General features: G+C 34.2%; 1 long non-coding RNA gene across 1 annotated transcript in view; it reads left to right on the forward strand.

Annotated features, from left to right (window-relative positions):
* The first annotated feature begins 319 nt into the window (after positions 1 to 319).
* The window catches only part of LOC128626276 (uncharacterized), a 41,165-nt gene continuing 25,390 nt past the window's right edge, over positions 320 to 16,094 (forward strand). Inside the window, exon 1 of the long non-coding RNA XR_008390197.1 lies at positions 320 to 495. This is a non-coding gene — a long non-coding RNA (uncharacterized LOC128626276). The remainder of the gene's footprint in view (positions 496 to 16,094) is intronic.

Genomic DNA, 16,094 nt, shown 5'->3' on the forward strand with positions numbered 1-16,094 from the left:
TGTGTAATTCAGATCATTGTTTATTATATTTTGTAATTATTTCCCTCTTCTCACTTTGATGAATGTTAGAAAAAATTAATGAAAACAAAGCAAACTTGAATTTCTTAGCTGAGTATATAGTCAAAGAAACTAAATATTTAGTATTTATTTCTGTTTAGTTGTATATCAATATTAATGTTTATAAAAACATTTTCAAGAGAACACATTTTCTTCAAAGCACTTGATATTTTTAAACTCCTTTTTTTCCTGCTTTCTCTCACCAGAAAATCAATGCAACCTGCACTGCTCCAGAATGCTGGGTATCTGCTTTTGATTGTCACACAGACCTCTCACATTTAAAACATTCGAAACTGAACTTGTCATACACACTTCAACCTCCATCGCTAAGCACTCCTCCTCTCATGTGCCTTATATTGGTTTTTGGTACCATCTTCCATCACTTCTGAACTGAGATCTGAGAATGGTGTGGAAATCTCTCTCTCAATCCATCACTCTGTAAGTTGCTATACATGTCTATATAAATATGACTATATATTTACATATATATGTGGTGAGATCATATGGTATTTTACATACACTTATCTATACATATAACTAATCTATAATGCCTATTGTAAATATTTAATTATCTAACTCCCTATCTTCAGTCATATATTTATTTGTTTACCTATATGTCTGTTTCACTCCTTCCATCCCCACCATCTTTGCCACTCCTTGGGTTCAGGTAATGTTTTTAGTATGAGTTACTGAATTCAACCTTCTCTGATCCCCCCCCCATTATTCTACCATCTAGAGTGTTTTTTTCTGTAAGTCTATTGTTTCTGCCCAAGCTCTTTCTATGGCTCCTGAATGCCTTCAGGATAAAAACTAACATCTTAAGATATTTTGCATAACTGCTCACGATGTTGTCCTTGCTACTTTTCAGTGGTATCTTCCTTCTTCACACTTTGAGATTTAAATATAAAAATGTAGAACTGCTTATAATATCTAAATGTACTCTTCTATGTGAATACTTGTGCATTCATTGCTTTCTCTCTGAAATGATCTCAATGTTTAACTTATCCCACTTAACTATCCTGTGCCATTCAAAATTTGGCTAAGCTATAGTTTCATCTAAAATGAGCTTTCAAGCTGCTTGTTTCAGGTAACTAATTTCTGCTTCATGGTGTAGTTAATATCCCTGTCAGTATTTATTGTTTGTTTTAAATTTTTGTGCCTTCCCCACAAGGCTCTGAGCTTGTGTTATAGAAGAACCATGTTCTTTATCCAAATCACTAGTACATAGTGTAGTGACTGCTCGAAGGGTTATGCTCAACATATGTAGATGAATGAAAACATAGTGATGAAACCAAAAGGATCGCTGTCTATTTGAAAAATTCAGAACTGGGAAAAGAAAATGTAAAAATATTTTCTCTCAGGTTCTACTTTCTACAAAAGCGTGTCAGGAAATGTTCTAAGTATTTTTTACATATAAATGCCTTTGGTCAGTACAATTATTCCAAGAGATTAATACTATCATTACCTATTTCCATATGAGAAAAATGAGACACAAGTTCATTTACATAAGATCATATATTTTCAAGTTCAAGTGTTCTGGCTCTCTCAGGGTCATCTTCTGGCAGACCTCATAATGAATGCATCTCAGGACTGTCTATCCATTGAAGGAGAGACAAAGGAAGGAGTATTCATGGGTTTGTGTGTCCCATTGGTTAAATATTTTTCTGACTTTACTTTTGGATTGGGCAAGCACGGTTGTCAAAATGATCTCCTGGCTTTTTATGGTTTTTCATCAACAGACGTATAGTAGAGGCACCAAAGACACTGCAGGGGAATGGCTCAGGGTGGAGTTGATTTGCCTCCCTCTGAAACCATTTGGAGCCCATGCGTGGATCATTGCAGCAGCAATGGCTTGGGATGGAATGTCTGGGATGGCAGCTAAGGGCTCTGGGGAATGTATGGCTGGAAGGATCTGCAGAGGCACATAAGAAAAGTGGTATGTCCCTCTAATGAATGTGGGCAGTCTGACTCCAGGTCCTATCATCACTGCCACCCTAAATTCAGCCTGGACAACAGTGGGCCTTGCCCAGTACTTCATCAGGACATATGTCACAGAGCCACAAAAATAAAATTGTTAAAGAATACATGGGTTCCTCTGCTTCTGGCACAACACAACCTACAAGCTGAACATCCACTCTCTGGACTGCATGCTGCTTAGACCCCAGGCAAACGCTTTTCCACATATTTTCTTGTGCACGATTTATCCAAAGCCATGATTGAAGGCTGCTGGACAAGCGCTGACTCAAAGTTTGGGGAGGATGTGATCATCTGAAACACCTCAGCAACAGAAAAACACAAAGGAACTTACCAAATTCTTCTCTCGGATGGCATGACAACAACAAATTCTTATCTAAAAAGATTTCTCAGGTTCCAATTTATAGTATGGGAAGTATTCACATGGAAGCATAATATTTGCAGTAGTTTTATGTGACATATAAGGTTATTCTCTATGTGGCTATCTGAACTACTACTGAATGTTATAGTTATGAATAGTTTTAGTTTTGTAAAATAATTTAGTAAGACAAGTGGATTTTTAAAAGTTAAATTTAATAATTCAGCTGTATATAAACCTAGACTTCAAATTATAATATTCATTCAGTATACTTTGTATTCTTCCCATTATTTTGGTAGATAATATTGAGTATTTTAGAGAAAAAAAACTTTCTAAAGCACAAATACAAGAAAATTTGTTTTAATTTAATTTTTTCCATTTGCTTAAATATATAGTATATTTCCCAATGAAAATAATTCAATTATCATGAGCTCTGAAAATGATTAAATGTTATTATGTTAGTTCTTTACATCTTTAGATGTCATTAGAACACAAACTATATGAAAATCTTATTTATAATCACACAATTCATTTCTCTAAAACAAAGATCCAAATGAATTTATAGAATACATATAAAATAATTCATGAGTCACATGTGTTTATTTTACATTTACCCAGAGAGTGTCAGCCAATCAACAGAATATCCAACCATATACATTAATAATTAAATTTAGCTCTCTCTGGTATTTGGCTGATTTAGTCATGCAAAAACCATAGATTTAAGCATTTTTTAGCTTACTATTTAGCTGTAAATAATAAAACATTTTGACAGTTATGAAAAATTTAACTTTTAAATATTTAGATATAATGAATATATGGGCCCATTTGTACTCTTGCCTTAGACTCCGCATACATTAGGGCTGATCTTGCCTATGTTTAAGTAATTAATTGCCTGTATTCTACTCTGCCATACCCCACTCCATTCCAGAACAGTACCTACACTTCCCTGGTCCACTCTGACATTCTACTGCTTCAGGGGTAGGTCCAATTGAGCACTTCACTCCATTTACACAGTAGGTACTGAATTGACAAAACTAAGAAATTGCTTTAGCCTGGTTAAATTATCAGTATTCTGTTTGAATAGATTATGTTTAACCATCTATTGATATATACAAATTAATGAAAATAATTATTGATAACCAGGACTAAATATTCCACCACACAGTATGATATACCCTCATGCTTTTAGTTCTTGAGAAAAGTCCTGTTTAAACATTAGCTATCTCCTCAGACTGCAGGATTTGAGTTAAGTCATCTTAGTTAATTCCTCTTGCCAGGAGGAAGGCTGTTATTTCTCCTCCCTCACTGACTCAGGTATGATGACTGATGTTATAAATTTCATTAAACATTTGCTTATTATCATATTTTTGTATAAGACAAATTGCTTTTTGATCTTGTAGAAATTTTACTGGGCAGTGTTAAAATATTTCCAGAAGATTGTAGTCTTATTGGTTTTCATATATTCTCTTTTGAATGAAATTCTAATAAAGAGCTTCTGTGAAGGCAGAGGTAATAAAAATTATCTCATTTTCCCTCAAATGCTCTCCCATCTCTGCTTTTCCCTGCTGAAGTCACAGACTCTGGTCAGTACTTTTCAGAGAGACACTGTTGATTTGATACCTAGCTGTTGTTTTTAATGTTTCTTCCACCATAATTATAATTTTGGCGTGTTATACTCAATACAAATTGGAAGATTAGAACATATTTCATTCTTGGTTTCCCTCTGAAGGCCAGAGAGGAAGATAGGACTGCTGTATAATAATCTTAAGAGAGTACTCTTATGGCAGCTAGCTCATCTTTCATCACAAGGTGATTTCAATGTTTATTTTTTTGCCTAGCAACTATATTTTCAACTCCGACTTCATCATAGGAATCTCCCATGATGTGAATTTAGATATTTTGCATTTCCATACAGTAAAGATCCTTTTGTTTTTAATCTTTTTGTATATAAAAACTAAAACAAAACCTCTCCAGTTTTCCTTGGTCCTTATAAAACAAAATTTGATTGTTCAAAACCTCTCTTTTTACTTAGAAATTACTGTAACATATTCCAAGTCCAATTTAGAAATATAGAGTATAGTCTTTAATATATTTCCTAAAGTTTTTGACCAGAAATTTAGTACAGTTTAGGTTTATTCATCTGAGACAGCAAAGCCATTCATAGTCTAACATACTTTAAAAATTATCCAAATACTCATTCTCAATTATGCATGCAAGTAAGACAAAAGACTGGCATTGTGATTAAATATTTATTTTAAATATCTCCTCTGCTCTTTGTAGAGTATGCATGTATTCTTAATGTTAAATTCTGACATGGAAGAGAAATCAGTTGTCCAGGCATGACAGATCTCTCAATGCCAAGCAACTCAAGTCTCAGAAGATGTTCCTAGGAACTTGACCTGAGCGAAATGGAATCTTCAGGACAGCTGGGAGCACAGGCACCATGGGGAGGGCAGAGACTTTCTCAGCCTCTGGCTGAGTTCATTCTATAATGTGTACATTCTACTGCAATTATTTGAAAGTTGAATAAGAAGTCATGACATCCAGACAACATATTTCTTACAAAATCTGCTTTGGTGCCATAGGCCTGTACAAATTCCTGCTCCAAGACATATTGATGCTCATAATCATGATGATTTGTGACACCCACTTGACATCCTCAGGCTATAAATATTCAGGATATTTAGTCTAAAAAGAAAAAATTTTCAAAGTAAATTAAATAATATATTTGGAAATATTCAGAGTACTGAAAATCTAATATGTGTGTATAGGTGTATATTGTTTTTGCTGCTTCTAACTGCTGTAAACATCCCATTTATTTGTAGGTTTGTAAATAGTTTAACCCCTAATACTAATCGTATTTACTTTAAATAGCTATTGTTGCATTGTCTGAAATGAACCTTTTTCTGTGAGGAAATGACTGCAGACAAACAGATTGTGGTTATGTCTAAGAAACAGATTGTTCTCTACAAAAACACATTTTCAGAGAGCTGGCTATCTCCTAGTAAGGTTTAACTGCTTCTAATGTCAAGTGGTAAACTTAAATTACTGTGAAATATTTGGAAGGCAAGTTGCTACTTACAAATTTGCAAATAAAAATACTTTAGGAGAAACCAGCTATAATCAAAATGTTTTATTGAACTCAGAAGCAAAAAGGTAGGCACCACAAAGTGTAAAGCACTTCAAGTGGTATGTTCCTGGGCCAAAGAGCAGTTTTGCTCATAAGGAATTGGTAGAATAGGGCGATTCACTAAACAGCAATAGATTATTTGGGTTGTAGCTTTCCATACATGATAAATGCAAAGTATTTTCTAACCCAGAATATATGGAACATCCCAAAATCTCTAGCTAGTCCATCAAATATGATGAGTTCTGGCTAATCTGAAAATATCCACCAAATACCCTCTTCTATACCTCTGTAATTTGTACAAAGTAAAACCCCTCTGCTTATCCTACCTTTTCCTCTGTTTTTCAATCATTGTTTGGAGCCTATCTTCTTTCTTTTTCATAGCCTAATAGTATTCTATTTTATGGCTATACCACATAATGAATCAGTCAATGGACATTTGGGTCCCTTACCCTTTTTAGCTATTATAAATACTTATGGTTATTCATGGACAAGTGTTTGTACAGATGTATTTTTTATTTATCTTGAGTATATACAAACAAGAAGAATTACTGGGTCACATAGTAACTGTTTTAAGACTATGGAACTATGTTAAGTAAAGGAAACTATATTAACTATGTTAAAGCTAAAAAAACTATGTTAACAGTTCCTTTGGAGGAACTATTAGATGGTATCATTTTACTTTTTTAACATTTTTTCCCACCAGCAATGTATAAAGGGTCCAATTTCTTAAGATATTCACTGGCACTTTCTTTTTGATTACAAGTCACTGAATGGGTGTGAAGTGACACATCACCTCAGTTTTGATTTGTGTTTCCTTGATGGCTAATAGTGTTAAGCATCTATTCATGTGTGAATTGCCCATTAGTGTATCATCTTTACAGAATGCCTATTCAGATATTTTGCCCATTTTTAATTGACATCTTTTTCTTTTCATGATTGAAGTATAAGAGTTCTTTGTGTATTGTAGATATCAGTCCCTTACCAAGTACAGGATTTGCAAAATTTCTCCAATTCTGTGGATATTTCATGTCATCTCACTTCCTTGATCGTGTCCTTTGGCACCCAAAAGTTTTTATTTTTGATGATATTCAATTTTTTGTTGCTGCTTGTGCTTTTGGCATCATGTTCAAGAAACTATTGTCCAATCCAAGTTTAGAAAGAGCTGTGCCCAGGTTGTTTCCTAAGAGTTTTATAGTTTTAACTCCAACAGTTAAGTCTTTGGTCCATTTTCAGTTAGTTTTCGTATATGGTGTGAGTCTACTTGTTTTAAAATATTTGGTATAATAAAAATATATACACACATATTGGGTCACTGCCCTGGTGCCATTGTTCCTAAAAGTCTTGAAATCTGCTGAGGGATAGGAATGTCTTTTGTATGCTAGTAATATGGCTTTGACTGTGGTCCACTGGATAGTCAGGACCGAGGCTGGTCATGATCAAGACCTAGGTATGCTTACAGAGTTAGAAATTTCAGCCCTGCCTACAGGAAGGGAGGAAGGCCTGGAGATTAAGTTAATTACGAATGGTCAATAATCTGTTCAACCACGCTTGTGTTTTGAAACTTCCATAAAAACCTCTAAGTGATGGTGTTCAAAGAGCTTCTGAGCTGATAACACACTGATGTGCTTTGAAAGGTCATGTGTCTCAAGAGGACATGGAAGTTGCAGGCACCAATCTACTCCCCTAGGTATTGCCTTAGACACCTCTTCCCCTTGGCTATTCCTGAAGTGTATTAATTACAATAAATCAGGAAATATAAGTAAAATGTTTCCCTGAGTTCTGTGAGTTTTTCTAGTGAATTATCAAACTTCAAGAGGGTGTTGTGGCAACTCTCAAATTTATAGCTGCTTGGGGAGAAGTCCAAGTGGCCCTAGAACTTGCAAATAGTGTCCGTAGTGAGGGCGGTCTCATGGCAGTAAGCTCTTCATTGGTGGAGACTGTGCTTACTCCAGACAGTAAGTGTCAGAATTGAATTGAATTATTGGACACTCAGTTGATGTTGGAGAAATCAAAGAATGACCAAATTACAATGTAATTTTGAATGTTATTAGAAACTTCCCTCCTTGTTTCTCCTCTTTCCCATTCTCCTCCTTTTCCTCTTTTCCTCTCTCTTGTTCTCTCCCTCTATCTCTCTCTCTCTTTCAAGTTAATTAAATACCACAGTAGCAACAGTAATGCTTGCCAAAGTCCATTTGCTCCACTATACTTCCTAGCCCTATTACAATTAAAAGCCAGTGGATCTGTGAACAGCTCAAACAGTCAAAAGCCCACCTATGATTCTCCAGTTTTTCTTTCCTGCTGACACCCCAGAAGATCTTTTCTGAGATGCCATACTGGCCATAAACCCAGTCCCTGAAAATTATGCATAGCATGGGCCTCTGCTGACCTTGGTTAGGTATATAGCTTGAACAATATATACATTTCTATTGAGTTAAACCAGGGTTTTTGTTTTGTTTGGGATACCTCAGTGTATCATTATCTGTCCTTAAAAGATCCTTTTACTAGAAAATTGCCATTATCTCTTCACCTATTCAGAGGCAGAATAACTTCTGTGGAGTAATTTGGTGAAACTCCCTGGCTGTGCTTATTTAACAGAATGACCTTAAAAGTGTGGTAATTTTCAGATTACAAAATGTTTTACACAGTTAACATGATTTTTTGGTAGTATTTCTGCTTTAAGGGAGTTGTATTAATATCTACATTTTACAGATAAGGAAACTTGGGTTTGAAGTGGTGAAGGAGATTAATCATTTAACACTGCATGCCCAGAAAACAGCAGATTTGTCCTGTAAATCTTGGTCTATTTTCTCCAAGGCAATACATTTTTTTTTAATCCTGGACTTTCAGGACAACTAGAGAGTCTCTCTTTCCAAATTATTTACTCATATTTTTTCTAAGTTTCTAATAAACTAGTTATTTCATGCTACTTGATCATTTAGGATATTTCAAATATTATATTCAATCACAGTATCAGTCCAATAGATAATAATTGGATTTTTCGGCAAGCTGTTTTCAAAGGTTATATGTAAAGACTAAAAGTATCAAATGTGATTTTGGGCAATATGTTGGTTATCATCATTCAAAGTAATTTTTATAGAAAGTATGTAATTTAATTTTTTGTAATGTCCTTGTCTGGCTTTGGTATCAGGGTAACGATAGCTTTGTAAAATGCATTTGGAAGTGCTTCCTCTTCTTTAAAGAACCTAAACAACAAAACAAACAAGCAAGCAAAATATAACCAAACACACCGAAACAGAGAACAGGCTGACGGTGACCAGAGGGGAGAGGGGAGTGAATTTTAAAAGACTAAAAATTTCTAAAAAATTTTAGAAGACTTTGAGAAACATTAGATTTATTCTTCTTTAAATATCTTATAGAATCCACCAATAAAACCATCTGGTCTTAGGATTTTATTTCTGTTTGATTACTTACTCAATCTCCTTACTCAAAATTGGTCTATCCAGATTTTCAACTCCTTCATGATTCAGTCTTGATAGGTTATATGTATTTAGGAATTCATTTTCTAAGTTACCGCATTTATTGGCATGTTATTGTTCACAGTAATCTCATACAGTCCTTTGTATTTCTGTAGTGTCAGTTATAAGGTATCGTCTTTCACTTCTAATTTTATTTATTTCAATCTCATTTCTTCTTAGCCTAGATAAAATCTTTTCAATTTTTTAAAATCTTTTTAAAGGAAAATCCAGCTACTAGTTTTATTGATCTTTTCTATTGTTTTTAGTCTCTTTGTTACTTATTTTTGTTCTAGTCTTTATGATTTCCTTTCTTCTGCTAGCTTGGGGATGAGTTTGTTCTTTTTCTAGTTCCTTGAGGTGTAAACTTAGGTTGTTCATTAGAGATCTCTCTTTTATCTTAATGTAGACATTTATCTCTATAAACTTTCCTCTTAGAACTGCTTTAGCTGCATCCCATAAATTCCCATATACTGTGTTTCCAAAAAGTAAAAGGTGCTGAAATTGGAAACGAAGAAGTAAAACTGTCTCTGTCAGTAAATGGCATGATCTTATATATAGGAAATGCTAAAAACTCCACCAGAAAAAGGAAAAAAAATGTTAAAAGTAATAAACAGCTTGAGTATTGTTACAGAATACAAATTTAATATATAAAAATCAGTTGCATTTTAATGCTCTAACAATAAACTACTTGCAAAAGAAATAAAAAATCTCATTTACAATACAGAAAAAAACAATGAAATACTGGAGAGCATTATGTTAAGTGAAATAAGCCAGACAGTAAAAGACAAATACCATATGATCTCATCTAGAAATGAAACAAATAAAGCAAGCAAAAAATAAACACAGACATTGAAATTAAGAACAAACTGACAGTAACCAGAGGAGAGGTGGGAAGGAATAATGGGAGGAAAAGAGGAAAAGGTTTTCAAGAACATCTGCAAAGGACACACGGACAAAACCTAAGAAGAGTGGGGTCAAGAGTGGGAAGTGGAGATGGCTGGGGTGGGGAGGAGTGGGGTAGAGCAAATGGAGACAACTATACTTGAACGATAATTTTAAAAATGTTTTTTAAAAAGAAAGCATAAACAGAAAAGATCTTGTAATTTAAACAGAATCCCCATAAGGCTATCAGTTGATTTCTCAGTAGAATCCTTATAGTCCAGGAGAAAGATTATTTGAATTGCTGAAATTAAAAAATAAATAAAATACTTAGGCATAAATTTAACCAAGGGAGTTAAAGATCTGTACACTGAAAACTATAAAACATTGATGAAAGAAAGTGAAGAAGACACAAATAAATGAAAAAAAATGATGTTCATGGATGGAAAGAAATAATATTGTCTAACTGTCCATACTACCCAAAGCGGTCTACAGATACAGTGAAATTCCTATCAAAATTCCAATGGTAATTTTTACAAAAATAAAAAAAATACTAAAATTCATATGGCGTTACAAAAGATCCCAGATATGAAAAGCAATATCATGAAAAAAAAGCAGGAAGTACCGAGCTTCCTGATTTCAAACTATATTACAAAGCTACAATAATCAAAGCCACATAATACTAGCAGAAAAACAGATACATAAGTCAATGGAACAGAATAGGGAGCCCAGAAATAAACTCACACATATATAGTCAGCTAATCATCAACAAGAGTGTCAAGACTACAAAACGGTGAAAAAATAGCCTCTTCAATAAATGGTGTTTTAAAAGCTTGGATATTCACTTGCAAAAACAATAAAAAATAAAGTTGGGACCTTATCTTATACTAAAACAACTCAAAATTGATTAATAAATCAATTTTAACTGTAAAACCTGAAGCTATAAAACATAATGAAAAAGCTCCTTGACATTGGGTTTGGCAATGGTATTTTTGGACATGACACCGACAGCAGAGGCAACAAAAGCAAAAATATACAAATGGGACTATGTCAAACTAAAACACTTCTCTAAGGCAAGGAAAAAATCACGTCAACAAAGTGTAAAGACACTCTACACAATGGAATGAAATGTTTGCAAATTATGTATCTGACAATGAGTTAGTATTCAAAATATATATAAAAAAACCTCTTACAACTCAACACCAAAATAAATAAATAACTAGGTTTTAAAAATTAGCAAATGACCTGAATATACAATTCTCCAAAGAAAACATACAAATACCCAAGAGGTAAATGAGAAAAAATGTTCAGCATCACTGACCAGCAGAGAAATGGAAATCAAAGCTATGACTTCACAACTTCTAGAATGGCTCTTACTAAAATGTGTAAGTGAATAATTGTTAGCAAGGATGTGGATGAAGGGAAGTCTGGCAAACTTTTGGCAAGATATAAATCGATACAGCCATTGTGGAGAACAACATGGAGATCCCTCAAAATATTTAAAATAGAACTGCAATACAATCCAGCAATACCATTTCTAGGTATTTGCCCCCAAAAAACTGGAATTAGGATCTCAGAGAGATATCTGCACCTCCATGTTCATTGCAGCCTTATTCACAATAGCCAAGTGACGGAAGCAAGTTAAATGTTCAACAGATGACTAGATATAGAAATGTGGTACATACATACAATGGAATATTATCCAGCCTTAAAAAAATATCTTGCTATTTGTACCAATATAGATATGCACCTGAATGTCATTATACTAAGTAAAATAAGCTAGACTCAGAAAAGCAAATACTGTGTGATCTCATTTACATATGGAATCTAAAATATCACACTCATAGAAGGGGAGAGTAGAATGGTGACTGCCAGGGGTTGGTGGAGGGAAAAATGTGGCGCTGATGGCCAAAGACTACAAAATTTCAGTTATGCAAAATAAATAAGTCTGGAAACCTACTAGTACTCGTAGCTAATAGTACTGTACTGTATACTATAAATTTGCTGAGGGTAGATCATATGTTAAATGTTCTAACTACATATGCACACACAGTTACTACAGGAGACAAGAGGAAACTTTTTTGGATATGCTTTTGGCCTGGGTGGTGTTTTTAGAGATTTCATGAGAGCAACATCTGGAGGGGTTTACTGAATAAAGTTATATATAGTAAGGCATAACACTATTCCACAACATAGGTTCTTCTCATCCACCCACATGGAGAAGAAATTGAAATGTAATTATTTGGATGTATTTCTTTCTAGAAGTTTTAGTATTTATGATGCAGTCGTAAAATATTGTGTTATCCTACAATATTTGAAGGATTAAATTCCTAACTGCTTAATGTTAAATAGTAAAAAATATTCCCACCAACAATGTACTAGGATTCCCTTTTCTCCACAACCTTGCCAGCACTTATCGTTTGTTGCTTTGTTCATGATGGCCGTTCTGACTGGTGTGAAGTGGTATCTCATTATGGTTTCAATTTGCATCTCTCTCATGGCTAGTAATGCTGAGCATCCTTTCATATGTCTCTGGGCCCTCTGCCTGTCCTCTTTGGGCAGCGGGAAAATGGAGACAACTGTACTTGCACACCAATAAAAAAATGTTTACTCAATGCAAAAAAAATTTCTGCCAATAATAATAAAAAATAGTAAAAATATTAAGTCTAATTTGAAAGACCTTATCTTCCAAAAAGACAAAGAAGGCTGACAATATGCACAGTAGTTTATATACTTTGCTGTTTTAAGATTAATTCAATACTGAGTTACCATATGATGACAATGAGGGCTACTCTGGCAAAGTGATTGCCAAGCAAGGAGGCCAATGGTGTTTGACAAATCTGTCACTTAATGGACTAAGCAAATGTATTCACAAGCTCAGCCCTTGAAAATAAAGCATGATCTATTGCATCCCAAAACTATACACAGTATGATAGATATTAATAGTTTGGGATTCACTGAATCATAAAATATTTCTCTGCTAAACTGTTTCTCAGAATAATGAATGTGCTAATGTGAGTTTTGAATCTCCCCAAAGAAGATGAAGTCTGAAACATCTGTAAAATATTTAGCAATACAAATTTCTTTTTGTGGCATCTCCAAGATAGAAGGCAATTTGAGAAATGTAAGTATATTGTATATAACTCTGGACTGGGAATAAGAATGTCATAGACACTCAGTAGTTCTGAACTTTGGACTTCAGTTAATACTCTTCCTGCCTGTTTCATGAAGAGTGGTAAGGAAATCACAAAATCTAAATAGTTAGGACTGTTAATATCCATCATTTTATGTCCATCACCAAGTACAACATTGATATATGGTGAATATCCTATGGTTTTTATTGGACATTTTAATAAAACAGGATATTTATATATAATATACACATAACTGAATAATTATAAAGTACTTGACAAGTATAAAGTAGTGTATCACAATATTAAAATGACTCATCTTCACTTGAACATAATTTCTAAAGTTTTACTTCCACCATTATAATTTTTGGTGACTCAAGAGTTGTTTTTCTCCTTTTGTGTAAGGAGTCATATAATTATCCATATCTAATGACTGTTATTAGTGTCAAATATTGTGTTAGCAATAATCTTGAAAGAACAACAGTAGTAGAATATGAAAAAGCGTAAGAAATAAATGTTAGGAAAAGAGTTATGTTGTAGAATACTACTAGTATGGATCCTTCTTTGTTTTTACATGTTTCTGTTTGTCTCAAGAATAATTACAAGAAACAAGGTAGAACACTTCTGTGGCTTAACAGGTTACTGACCATGACAGACCTATTTAAGGAACTAAGGATTAATCGAGATAGTGTCAATCATAAAGCTTATAGTTAAAAGCGTGTCAGTTAGGACTTGGATTGCTTCTCACATGACCTTTCATTAGAACAACTCTACACTTTTCTTACTTCCTCCACTGCTACTCTATTTTCTCCCCTTCCACTAGCTACTTAGAGAGCACTTATACCTTTATTTACTCTTTTAGATTTCCCAAACAGTATTTATTTCAATAATCTTAATTTATTTCCATTTTTAAAAGAGAAAACATATTAAAATGAAGACCAATAAAACTACATTCTGAGTGAAATATTTGAGCCAATTAGAGGGTTTTATAGAGAATCATCATTTCAACCTAAGGAAAACTGCCTACCCAGGACCATGCATGATGTTCCTGAGAACTTTGTGATTTTAACCAAATCATTGATTATATCTACTACCAATTCAAGAGTGGGCTTGTGAGAGCAGTGTATATTTATTCCAAAGACAAATTATTTTTTCTTTAAGAAGCCCAGATTTTTATTTTGGGGGGAGGTTATAATTTTTTATTTAAAATCTGCTTTTATTGTTGTTCAAGTACAGTGGCCTCCATCCCCCCCCCACTGTTCCCCTCCACCCCAGCTATCCCCACCTCTCACCCTAGATCCTAAAGACAAATTCTTAAAGACATCAGCCATGTGCATTATACCCCAGGGATGCAATTGTCTGATAATTGGAACAGAAACAAACAAAAAAGGTGTTTTGAAAGTGAAAATAAAAATTGCCATCTGATTTCAAAGACACATTTATATATTAATTCAAATAAATGATGATTCATGACAATAGAAATTGAATATTCTAAAGAAGAAAAGAAATATCACACTGTTTTTTTCTGGTCCAAAGCCGAGGTAGACTTGTGCAGCTGTGGAAAAAAAATGCTTTCAAAGACTCGACAGGCATGCTTCAATAAGACATCATACTGTTTTAGAAAATGCCTCAATAGAAAGGTCAATTTTTTAAGAAATCATTCAAAGGAATAAGCCAAACTTAAAAGAAATTTGTCTGGGATCCTAGGTAACCTTACTTCGCCCCTTCTGAGTTGATTCTGTTTCATGTCAGAATCACAGTAGACAAGTGAATGTGAAAGGAAAGAGCGATTCAAACTTTATTGGCTGATCCATCACAGCCATTCCTTGTAATGTTTTCTCCATTGTCAACACTTCAAATAGAAACCATAATATGGATATTGCCAGTGAGAGAGTTGGAAAATGCACCACATCAATTACTTACTGTGTCCCCCACACCACTTCCACCCCCCTCCCAATAGTACATCAGGGTTTATTATTCAAACTGTAAGCAGAGTTTGGAAAAATTAAGGGTCCCATCCCTGCCTCATTGTCACTTTATTATTTAGTGGCATTCTGGTATTTTGCAACAAAACCTTTGATGATAAGTTTTGATTTGTCATTGCAACTCTAGAAAGGATGTTGCAGAACTTTAAACAGTGTCCAGTGTATTCAGGATTTTCTTTGACGATTCCACTGCTTCAAGTGCAGTAGGTAACATGCTAGAATTATATCCTGATTTTAAAGTGGTTAGACGAAAGGGAAGACACGTTTTCTCTATACAGTAATATTGGACTTCTAGACAAAACACATTACTGTTGATTTTTACTGACTTTATTGGGGTTACATTGGTTAATAAAATTATCTGTTTAAGGTGTTAAATTCTATAATACAGGAGTGTCAAACTCATTTTCACCAGGGGCCACATCAACCTCGCAGTTACCTTCAAAGGGCCAAAATACCTTTAGGACTGTACAAATGTAATTACTCCTTAGCTGTTAAGAAGATGAAATTCCATATGACCCTTTGAAGGCAACCAGGAGACTGATGTGGCCCCTGGTGAAAATGAGTTTGACACTGCTGCTCTGATACATCATGTGTATACTGTATCATGTGTTCATCTTCTCAAGTCACATGTCCTTCCATCACCATTTATTCCTGTTTTGTCCTCTCCTGCCTCTTCTTACCTCCATTATAGTCATTATCAGAGAGAAATTTGATTCTTAGGTACTGCTATTTCTACCACATTGTGCTTCCCAGTACCACAATTTTTATAGGTGTAATAAATGTATATGTTTAGATGTATATAATTATTTTTCTCTCCATTTTTATAGATGTCAGGATTTTTCTTCATTGAACTCTGAGCTTTCTATGCTTTAACATACAATGATAAACTCTCCCCACATTGTTTCAGGGCTACAGCTCTGCTCTTAGAGTTTGCAGAGACATACATATCAGAGGTCTACATATCTCATGTAGATGCTAGACAGCTCTCCCTACTTTCATCCACTCTCAGGCCTGTCCATTCTCAGGAAGAAAAGCTGAAAGAATCCAAATGCCCATTCTGCAAAAGAACCATATTGTGCAACTCTCTAACAAATTTCTTGTCAC

The sequence above is a fragment of the Artibeus jamaicensis genome, unplaced genomic scaffold, assembly GCF_021234435.1.
Source record: "Artibeus jamaicensis isolate MK-2021 breed Jamaican fruit bat unplaced genomic scaffold, CSHL_Jam_final scaffold_474, whole genome shotgun sequence".
NCBI classification, from domain to species: domain Eukaryota; kingdom Metazoa; phylum Chordata; class Mammalia; order Chiroptera; family Phyllostomidae; genus Artibeus; species Artibeus jamaicensis.